At 40.7% G+C, this 10,404-nt stretch overlaps 1 protein-coding gene and 1 long non-coding RNA gene across 18 annotated transcripts in view; one reads left to right on the top strand and one right to left on the bottom strand.

The window, feature by feature from the left end:
• Positions 1 to 10,404, bottom strand: part of LOC106606915 (potassium voltage-gated channel subfamily KQT member 5) — a 147,316-nt gene that overhangs the window by 83,894 nt on the left and 53,018 nt on the right. The gene's annotated exons all lie outside the window — the stretch shown is intronic.
• Positions 7,352 to 9,618, top strand: LOC123723846 (uncharacterized). The gene is made up of 3 exons (XR_006770295.1): positions 7,352 to 7,531; positions 8,973 to 9,031; positions 9,573 to 9,618. It is a non-coding gene; the product is annotated as an uncharacterized lncRNA (long non-coding RNA).

Below are 10,404 nucleotides of genomic sequence, written 5' to 3'. Positions count from 1 at the left end.
AGATTCTTCAAATAGCCACCCTTTGCCTTCTTGACAGCTTTGCACACTCTTGGCATTCTCTCAACCAGCTTCATGAAGTAGTCAGCTGGAATGCATTTCAATTAACAGGTGTGCCTTATTAAAAGTTAATTTGTGGAAATGTGTTTCCTTCTTAATGCGTTTGAGCCAATCAGTTGTGTTGTGACAAGCCCTATTTGGTAAAAGACCAAGTCCATATTATGGCAAGAACAGCTCAAATAAGCAAAGAGAAACGACAGTCCATCATTACTTTAAGACATGAATGTCAGTGAATACGGAAAATGTCAAGAACTTTGAAAGTTTCTTCAAGTGCAGTCGCAAAAACCATCAAGCGCTATGATGAGACTGGCTCTCATGATGACCACCACAGGAAAGGAGAGTTACCTCTGCTGCAGAGGATAAGGTCATTAGAGTTAACTGCACCTCAGTTTGCAGCCCAAGTAAATGCTTCACAGAGTTCAAGTAACAGACACATCTCAACATCAACTGTTCAGAGGAGACTGCGTGAATCAGGACTTCATGGTCTAATTGCTGCAAAGAAACCACTACTAAAGGACACCAATAATAAGAAGAGTCTTGCTTGGGAAAAGAAACACGAACAATGGACATTTGAGTGGTGGAAATCTGTCCTTTAGTCTGATGAGTCCAAATTTGAGATTTTTTGGTTCCAACCTCTGTGTCTTTGTGAGACGCAGAGTAGGTGAACAGCATGTGTGGTTCCCACCGTGAAGCATAGAGGAGGAGGTGTGATGGTGCTTTGCTGGTGACACCGTCTGTGATTTATTTAGAATTCAAGGCACACTTAACCAGCAGGGCTACCACAGCATTCTGCAGCGATATGCCATCCAATCTGTTTTGTGCTTAATGGGACTATCATTTGTTTTTCAACAGAACCATGACCCAACACACCTCCAGGCTGTGTAAGGGCTATTTGACCAAGGATGAGATTGATGGAGTACTGCATCAGATAACCTGGCTTCCACAATCATCCGACCTCAACCCAATTGAGATGGTTTGGGATGAGTTGGACCACGGAGTGAATGAAAAGCAGCCAACAAGTGCTCAGCAATATGTGGGAACTCCTTGAAGACTGTTGGAAAAGCATTCCTAATGAAGCGGGTTGAGAGAATGCCAAGATTGTGCAAACCTGTCAAGTTATCATCAAGGCAAAGGGTGGCTACTTTGAAGAATCTCAAATATAAAATACATTTTGATTTGTTTAACACTTTTTTGGTTACTGCATGATTCCATATGTGTTATTTCATAGTTTTGATGTCTTCACTATTATTCTACAATATAGAAAATAGTAAAAATAAAGCAAAACCCTTGAATGAGTAGGTGTGTCCAAACTTTTGACTGGTACTGTACATGAGCACACACACACTCAGCCACCCATCTTTAGGAGAGACACGACAGCAACAAAACATCTGACAGACACATGGGAGAGAGATATAGTAAGAGAGTGAAGGCGATGGGGGCTGTGTGCGCACATGCTTGTGTAAGAATGTGCATGTGTACGATCGAGAGACAGTGTGTGTGTACGTCACTAAGCCAGTTGCACAGAGAAAGGAAGTCTTGTAAATGAACCCCTAAAACGATTGTTAGATCACAATGTCTGCTCTATATTTGGACTTTCATTTTTCTTGTATGAGCTTTCTATCCTCACTGTATATTTGACAGTTTAGTGTGACTTTTATTTTGAAAGCAGGTGTTTTTTTGCCTTCTCTGGTTTACACGCCAAGGGTAAATGGGAAACGGGCACGAGAGAGGAAAAGGAAAATAACTTTTTGTTAAGGTTGTTCAAGCACCCAAGAAACAACATCAAATTTAGCACCTAGTTGGAAAGAGAACAAGGCATTTACTGTCTTTAAAAATGGTCTTGTTTCAGATATCTTTCTAATTCTTTAGAACGTGTACTGAAAGGATATTTGTGTTGTAATTGATGTTCTTAAGTCTGCTAGCGATATGACGTTATTAGCTGTAGCCTAGCTCTAACTGTTTGTGCTGGCTAATATTAGTTAATATTGTGCCATATTAGCAAGCTATTAGCATGTAATCAACTACTGTGCCTTGCAAAAGTATTCATTAACCTTGGCGTTTTTCCTATTTTGTTGCATTACAAAATGTAAGTTAAATGGATTTTTATTTGGAATTAATGTAATGGACATACACAAAATAGTTTAAATTGGTGAAGTGAAATGGAAAAAAATACTAACTTGTTTAAAAAAAATTATAATAAATATAAAACGGAAAAGTGGTGCGTGCATATGTATTCACCGCCTTTGCTATGAAGCCCCTAAATAAGATCTGGGGCAACCAATTACCTTCAGAAGTCACATAATTAGTCAAATAAAGTCCACCTGTGTGCAATCTAAGTGTCACACGATCTGTCACATGATCTCAGTATATATACACCTGTCTGAAAGGCCCCAGAATCTGCAACACCACTAAGCAGGTGGCACCACCAAGCAAGTGGCACCATGAAGACCAAGGAGCTCTCCAAACAGGCCAGGGACAAAGTTGTGGAGAAGTACAGATCAGGGTTGGGTTATAAAAAAAATATCAGAAACTTTGAACATCCCACGGAGCACCATTAAATCCATTATTAAAAAATTATTTTAAAAAATGTACTGAGTTACAGTTCATATAAGGAAACCAGTCAATTGAAATAAATAAATGTGGCCCTAATCTATGGATTTCACATGACTGGGCAGGGGTGCAGCCATGGGTGGGCCTTGGAGGGCATAGGCCCACCCACTTGGCAGCTAGGCCCACCCACTGGGGATCCAGGCCCAGCCAATCAGAATGAGTTTTTACCCACAAAAGGGCTTTAGTACAGACAGAAATTATCCAAAATTTGAGAGAAAAAAGCTTTTTGTGCATTTTGAAAATTTCTGGGATAATTAATCCCATTCCACTACCTTTTCAATTTTTTTAAAATGATATGAAAGCAAGCTTTTATATTTACAAGACCATCATGCTTGATTGAGCAAGCTATTTTGTCTTGTAGTAATGTGGTGCCTGCTTGTTTTCTTAAACCTTTATTTTAGCAATACATGTCATTGAGGAAAATGTGACCCGATTCAGGAAACTAGGCATATGTCGCAAGTCATGACTTCACATGAGAGCCGTTTGAACTTAAAAAATATTTTTTTGGGCAGAAATGCCTTCTTGAACATGTGAACTTTCATGTGCCTTAATAACAAACTTGTATGCCATCTGTAAATACGAATAAATTGTTAAATTACAAGCCGAGGAGTTCGGATTGGTCTGCCATAGAAGCTCGTCAGTCTGTGTTGGTAATCCTGTCGAACGCTGCTTTTAAAAAAATGTATTGTGTAATGGAGCTGCGTAAGTGTGGCTCTCCACTTTCTGGAGAATCACGTTTTGAAATCAGTGGAATTAGAGTATGATAGCTAAAGAGATGGAGGAAACACCTGTCTCCGGATTACATCTTAAAACTAAGGGCAACCGTGGCATGGATTCCTGACAGGGAGATGCGTCCAGGCACGATGATCTATACAGGTAAGATAGTCTAGCGTTAGCTAGCTACATTTTAAGATATTACATGTTTTCTAATTTTGACAGAAAGTGGTTTCATTTCAAGCTAAAGTGTACTGTTAGCAAGCTAATGTTAGCTGGCTGACTCCTTAGCTGATGTTATCTAGTTAGCTAACATTGAAAATGGTTGGTTAGCTCCCAGCACTGTGGTAGGCTGGACACATGACATTTTTAACAATGCTTTTTTCTGATAAAAACTAGTTAATTGCATCTGCTGTGGAGCCCAGTTTTATGATATGACCATATTTCCCAGCTGCTTGCCATTGTTTCGAAGTAATCACTAAAAAACTGGCCTTATTTTAGGGCATTTTTCACCCTGCCAGCTCCTATTAGTTATATTGAGCACCATGGCACCAGCTCGCCTTCTGAACGTTCTATTCCCAGCTTATTGTTCTACGTCACGATGCCTTCTTCGCTATTGTTGGCAATGAGACCTGTTCACGTTGTCTATAGTTAAAATATAAGCAAAAACAAAAAATTACTCATGAAACTCTAAGGTCGTCCCATTGATTCCTATAGGGGAAATATAGGCATGTCTGTCTATTTCGCCAAATATCTCGCAATGTGTATGTTTAGATTTTTTCAAGTCGGACGCCATTTTAATCATGAGAATCTCCTCCTTCTAATTATGTAAGTCTGGGCAGCGAGCTCGGTTGTCATCAAATGCTAGCCCCAAAATACTTTTTGCCCCTGGAACGCTGAGCTCCCCCCATTGTTTTCCTATGGCGAGGCATGCCAGTCTATTTCACCAATATCTCACAATGTGTATATTTAGATTTTTTCATGTCGGGCACCATTTTACTCAGGAGAATCTCCTCTTTGTAATTATGTAAGTCTGGGCAGCGAGCTTGTTTGTCATCGATCACTAGACCAGAAATAGTCAGAAGTTTTAATTTTTTCCCTACTTTCTCATGACACCATCGAGGTGCGGATGTTTACTTTCTACACAAGTATTTTTATTTCAATTTTGTCCGTTCTAATGCTGTTTTTCAGCCTTGGGTGAATTTTTACTTGTTCTATTGTCCAGCCTACCTGTGGGATTGTTGGCACTGTTCATTGTTGTTAGCTGGCTGGCTCTTTAGCTAACGTTATGTGACGTGTGTGAACTTACACTTTATTTACCTAACTAGGTACATTGTTTACCTAGCTAGCTATTTGTCTTAAGCTAAAGTGTACTGTTAGCTAGCTGGCTCCCTAGTTGACATTATTATTTGTTTCCCAGAGCCATGTGCTGTTCTAGTAAGAGCCTAATGTTAGCTAGCTAACATTGAACATGGTTGGTTAGCTCCCAGCACTGTTGCATTGTTGGCACTGTTCATTGTTTAACTAGCTAACGATTGGCTGACTGGCTCGTTAGCTAATGTTACGTGAGGTATGTACAACACTCGTTGAATATGGACGGTGTCAGTAAATGTCAGCAAAAAAGCGTAATGAAATTGTTGCCAGCAGAGCTGGTTAGGCTGTTTTCATGCTATCCAGAGGTAAACAAATCATCGGCCAGAGCGTCAAGTGTGCGCTTCGAGAGCGAAACAAGATGGGTGGGGCTAAAGCTTAGGGTGAGGGTGTGAACGATACTGAACGGGTGAAGACAAAGAAGAGCTCTTCACTAGATAGCAAAACATTCAAAGGCTATTTTCTCAAAAGTGAGTTTACAAGTTGATCAACTTTCAAAGCAGAATTACTTTCCCATTGTTCCTCAAATGCAGCGTATGATATACCATTTTGTAGCTCCGAGTCTCTACTTTATCTAATGTAAAAAACACAATTTCAAATTTTGCTACATAAGACTGAATCCAGGTGGTGAGTCACAAATATATATTTCATAGCATCTTTTTTTTGGTCAGTAAGTGCCCAACATAACAACAGTTGGTGGTGTGTTGGACACAGTCACTCAAATGTATAGGTCTATAGAGTCTATCTTCATTCCTGATTTCTGTAGCTGTTAGCTTACCTGTGTAATATTGACATAAGCTTAGAAACACTTGTTTTGCAAAATAGTCCTGTTTTATCAATTGCTGTGCCGATATATATATATATTATTTTAATAGCAGGATACTGTAAAGTCTATTATTCCTCTGAAGGGTATGAATCGGGCTGTTTGAGAATGTTAAAATCCTAATCGACCTGCATACACATTGTTTGAAGTACAATAGACCAACATAGCTACTGGAGTAGTTCAAACCTGTGTGCTAGAATACCTTGGTAGAGCATGGGTGGAGTAGGCATTGTGGTGCTAGTGAATTTCCTTTCTTTTTCAGCTTCAGACCAATGCCTACTTCTCACTTAAAACATAGGTTTTTGATTTCCATGGTTTTTACACCGGAAGGTGATTACACAAAATTATACAACATTTCCACATGCAAAAGGTATCTTTCAAAAATGTAATTTTGCAATTCAAATGATGTAAAAAAAATGGTTTTGTCTCACTTAATTTATTGTCCAGTGTAGTGCTAGGGCAAAAAGACCGAGTTTGACCCAGTGTAGTGCTCGGTCCCGAAGACCGAGTTTGGGAAACCCTGCCATAGCTTAAGCATTCAAATAAGCCGCCTCAAATTTGCAGCCTTCGGTGATAATTTCTTTCTAGGAACTGATCCATCCTCAGTATCTAATGTGAAGGTAATATTTGAATGGAGAATGCTGATCCGAGAGCAGCGCTGTCTTTCTTTCAATCCTATTAGTATCGACACATGCTCTAACGACGCACTTATTAAAAGTTCTCCCTACGTGGTGTTTTGGGAAATGCATGTGAGTTCTACGGCTGTTATAGATACGATGCATCGTTAAAACACTCGTAAGCTTAAGTTCCATTGCAAAGTTCCATCACAAAACATATGGCTTCTCCCTTTAAAGAGGGGAGGGGGGGTGAATATCAACAGCTGCTTTTCATTAAGCACATACCAGCTCCTTTGACTCTCAAAGTACTAAATAAGTTGAGTGAGCATTTGGAAAGAGAGTCCCCCCAGATCCCCCTTGTTGATGGCTACTTCTGACTAAGGGGACCTACGCCAATGTATTTTTTTGTATTTATTTTAGTGCGGTCCGGACCAGCCTTGATTTCAACGTCCACGGACGTGATTCCCTAAAAACACGCCACTTCGATACAAGTTACTTTCCGTAGCAGGTTAGGAGAGCATTTTCGAAACATAGACGTCTTTGTTTGGTTTAGATTCGGTCCGGTCCAGACTGAAACAAATCTGAACCAATATTAGACATCTATGTTTCACAAGTTTGGACAGCACAGGACAGTCCAGTAGAGTAGCGGTTCTCAAACCTCTCCATGGGGACCCCAGGCCGTTCCATGTAATTTATCTATTCCAGAGCTAGCACACCTGATTCAACTTGTCAACTAATCCCCAAGCTCTTGAGTAGCTAGTTCAGAGCTACAGAAAAATTGCCAAATGTACGGGGGACCTTGAGGAGAGGTTTGAGAACCATGGCAGTAGATCACAGTAGAGTGCAGTACATTACAGTAAAAAAAAGTACAGAATGTATTTAACATTTATTCAGAATCGAACATTTACCTGATTTCAACATCCGAAAAATATTTATTTCCAACGTCTGGAAAATACATCCTTTTGCTTATTGGTTTCAGATTTGTGGGAACACAACTTGAAATGGTGTCTTTTACTGCTTGTTTCTAGCCTAATGTTGTGTCTTTTACAGCTTGTTTCTAGCCTAATGCATTGCAGAGTTATGCATCCTATACATTTATATAATCCGGGTTTGAGTTGGCATTAGCCCCCTCCCCACCCCTAGCGCCGCGCCACTGGAATGGATGTGCACGGCAGAGTTGTTGACAAATACATATCCAACACATGGGCTAGTCCAGCATCCAGATTGGAGCTGTAAATACAATCAAGATGGTCAAATAGCAGAGTTGTGAGTTTGGCACTGATGATCAACACATACTGTATTTGGATTAAAATGTCAAGAAGACAGGTGTTCGAAACTGGTGAGTTTTTCTGATGCTAGCAAACATGCATTTGCATGCTCTTTACATGTGCATTTGTTTTCTCAGCTACAGTTTGAGTTGTTTCCTGTCTGACAGTGAAATATGGCTAGCTCTTACCATAGCTAGTGTTGCAAAAGCCCATTGCATTGCATGCATTGTAAGGTAGAAGCGTGACAACTTGCCCAAAGTTTGGTGTAGGTTTTGTACTGATGTATCTTGCTAGCTAGCTATGTTTTGTGGAAAAATTTAGGACTGGAATTTGGACGGAAGCTAGCTATTGTTAGTTAGCTTCTGTGTCAAGGTCAGCTGTTGTTGTCTGGCTCTAGCTAACTAGCTAATGGCTGAAAGTATTTGTGTAACAAACCTTCCATAAACAAATATAGCTAGCTACCATTCTTTGCATGTTCGTTAGCTAGCAAGCTAGCATTTAGCTGACTGGTGTTAGCTAACTAGCTAGCTAGAGAGGCTAGCTGCTGAACTTTGGACAAGCAAGCTAACGTTAGCTAGTTAATCAAAATATATGTTTGCAATTATTGATTAACCTCAGCATGAACACCACCATATAGCGATCTATAGTAGCCTAGGTTTTATAAATGTAATTTTTTTTGCCTAGGTTTGTTATCAGTCACTTCTTGTAACTGGCAGCATTTTGCAACTGAAATTCTCGACCCGGTCAGACAGAACTCTGAGATTCGGCTAACAAGATGTTAGCTTTGTCAGAAATGCTACAAAACGGCAGCATATAATTGGTCCTTAATGGAGGGAAATGAGCATGTGAGAGCGATAAATTATTGTTGCGCCTAAAAACGTTGTCAATCCGAAATTTTTGAAATCCATTGGATGCTATAGTCTCATTTTAATCCATCATCTAGAATTTTAGCTAGGTAAGTGCCAGCTAGGCTGCTGAGGGAAGGACGGTTCATAATAATGGCTGTAAAGGAGCAAATGGAATGGCATCAAACCATGTGATTGATACCATTACGCTCCAGCCATTTCCATGACGCCGTCCTCCCCAATTAAGGTGCCGCCAACCTACTGTGGTAGGCGAAAACTCAATTGCTAACGACCCTGTTAATCAATCCGATATGTGATTCTCGGTAACGACCGGACGGCTCATGACAAGAGGTGGAGAGTGTGTTGTGTACCACCAATCAAGTTGATTTGTGAATTTTCACCGAGATTGGTGTCATATTGGCTTAGATATGATGGTAGAGAGATTTTAATCTAACACTGAGCTTCAACCAATGCCATACTATTGTGGGGGCTATCGACCCTACAATAGTAACATTGGTGTCTCAGTAAAAGCACTCTTCTGTTATTAGATTGCTTACTATAAACCTACTAATTCCAGGTCACACACTCCCTCACACAGGTTCACACTCACCTCTGAATATTCCTAATCAAACAACAGTGTCCCTAATGTTGAGTTTGTTTTTTTCAGAACGCTGGGGAGAGACCCTGACCTTTACGATGGCGGGAGAGGAGATAAATCAGAAAGCAGTGAGTACTGTCTGTTCTGTAGCCTTCTCTTAATCACTGTCTCCCCCCACTCTTCTTTCCCTCTGCATCCCTCTCTCCATCCCTTTATCATGTTCTTTCTGTCTCGCTCTCCCTCTTTCCTCTCTTTCCATCTCTCTTTCTGTCTCTATCTCTCTGTTTTGCTTTAAAACGCACACAAAGTATACTGAACAAAAATATAAACCAAACTGTTTCATGAGCTGAAATAAAAGATCCCAGAAATGTTCCATACGTACAAAAAATGTTGCACAAATTTGGTTACATCTCTGTTAGTGAGCATTTCTCTTTTGCCAAGATAATGCATCCACCAGACAGTTGTGGCATATCAAGAAGATGATTAAACAGCATGATCATTACACAGGTGCACCTTGTGCTGGGGACAATAAACGGTCACTCTAAAATGTGCAGTTTTGAAACACAATGCCAAAGCTATCTCAAATGTTAAGGGAGTGTGCGATTGGCATGCTGACTGCAGGAATGTCCACCAGAGCTGTTGACAGATAATTTAATTTCTCTACCATAGGCCTCTTCCAACGTTGTTTTAGAGAATTTGGCAGTACGTCCAACTGGCCTCACAACCGCAGACCATGTGTACCACGCCAGCCCAGGATGTCCACATCCAGCATCGTCACCTGCGGGATTGTCTGAGACCAGCCACCCAGACAGCTGAAGAAACTGTGGTTTGCACAACTGAATAATATCTGCCAAAACTTTCAGACACCATCTCAGGGAAGATCATCTGTGTGCTTGGTGTCCTCACCAGAGTTTTGACCTGACTGCAGTTCAGCTTCGTAACCGAACTGCAGAAAGAAACCATGGTGGCGGTGGGGTTATGGTATGGGCAGGTCTACGCTACGGACAATGAACACAATTGCATTTTATCAATGGCAATACCGTGACGATATCCTGAGGTCCACTGTTGTGCCATTCTTCCGCCGCTGTCACCTCATTCAGCATGATAATGCACAGCCCCATGTCGCAAGGATCTGTACACAATTACTGGATGCTGAAAATGTCCCAGTTCTTCCATGGCCTGCAAACTCACCAGACATTTTACCCATTGAGCATGTTTGGGGTGCTCTGGATCAACGTGTATGACAGTGTGTTCCAGTTCCTTGCCAATATCCAGCAACTTCGCACACCCATTGAAGAGGACTTGGAAGACATTCCACAGGCCACAATCAACAGCCTGATGAGGCTGCATGCTGCATGAGGCAAATAGTGGTCACACCAGATACTGCATGATTTTCTGATCCACGCTCCTACTTTTTTATAAAGGTATCTGTGACCAACAGATGCATATCTGTATTCCCAGTTATGTGAAAGTAAGTTATGTAATGAATTGATATAAATTG

Source organism: Salmo salar, chromosome ssa01 (assembly GCF_905237065.1).
Source record: "Salmo salar chromosome ssa01, Ssal_v3.1, whole genome shotgun sequence".
NCBI lineage: Eukaryota > Metazoa > Chordata > Actinopteri > Salmoniformes > Salmonidae > Salmo > Salmo salar.
Note: the sequence above shows the minus strand (reverse complement) of the source record. Positions and strands in the feature narration are given on the sequence as shown.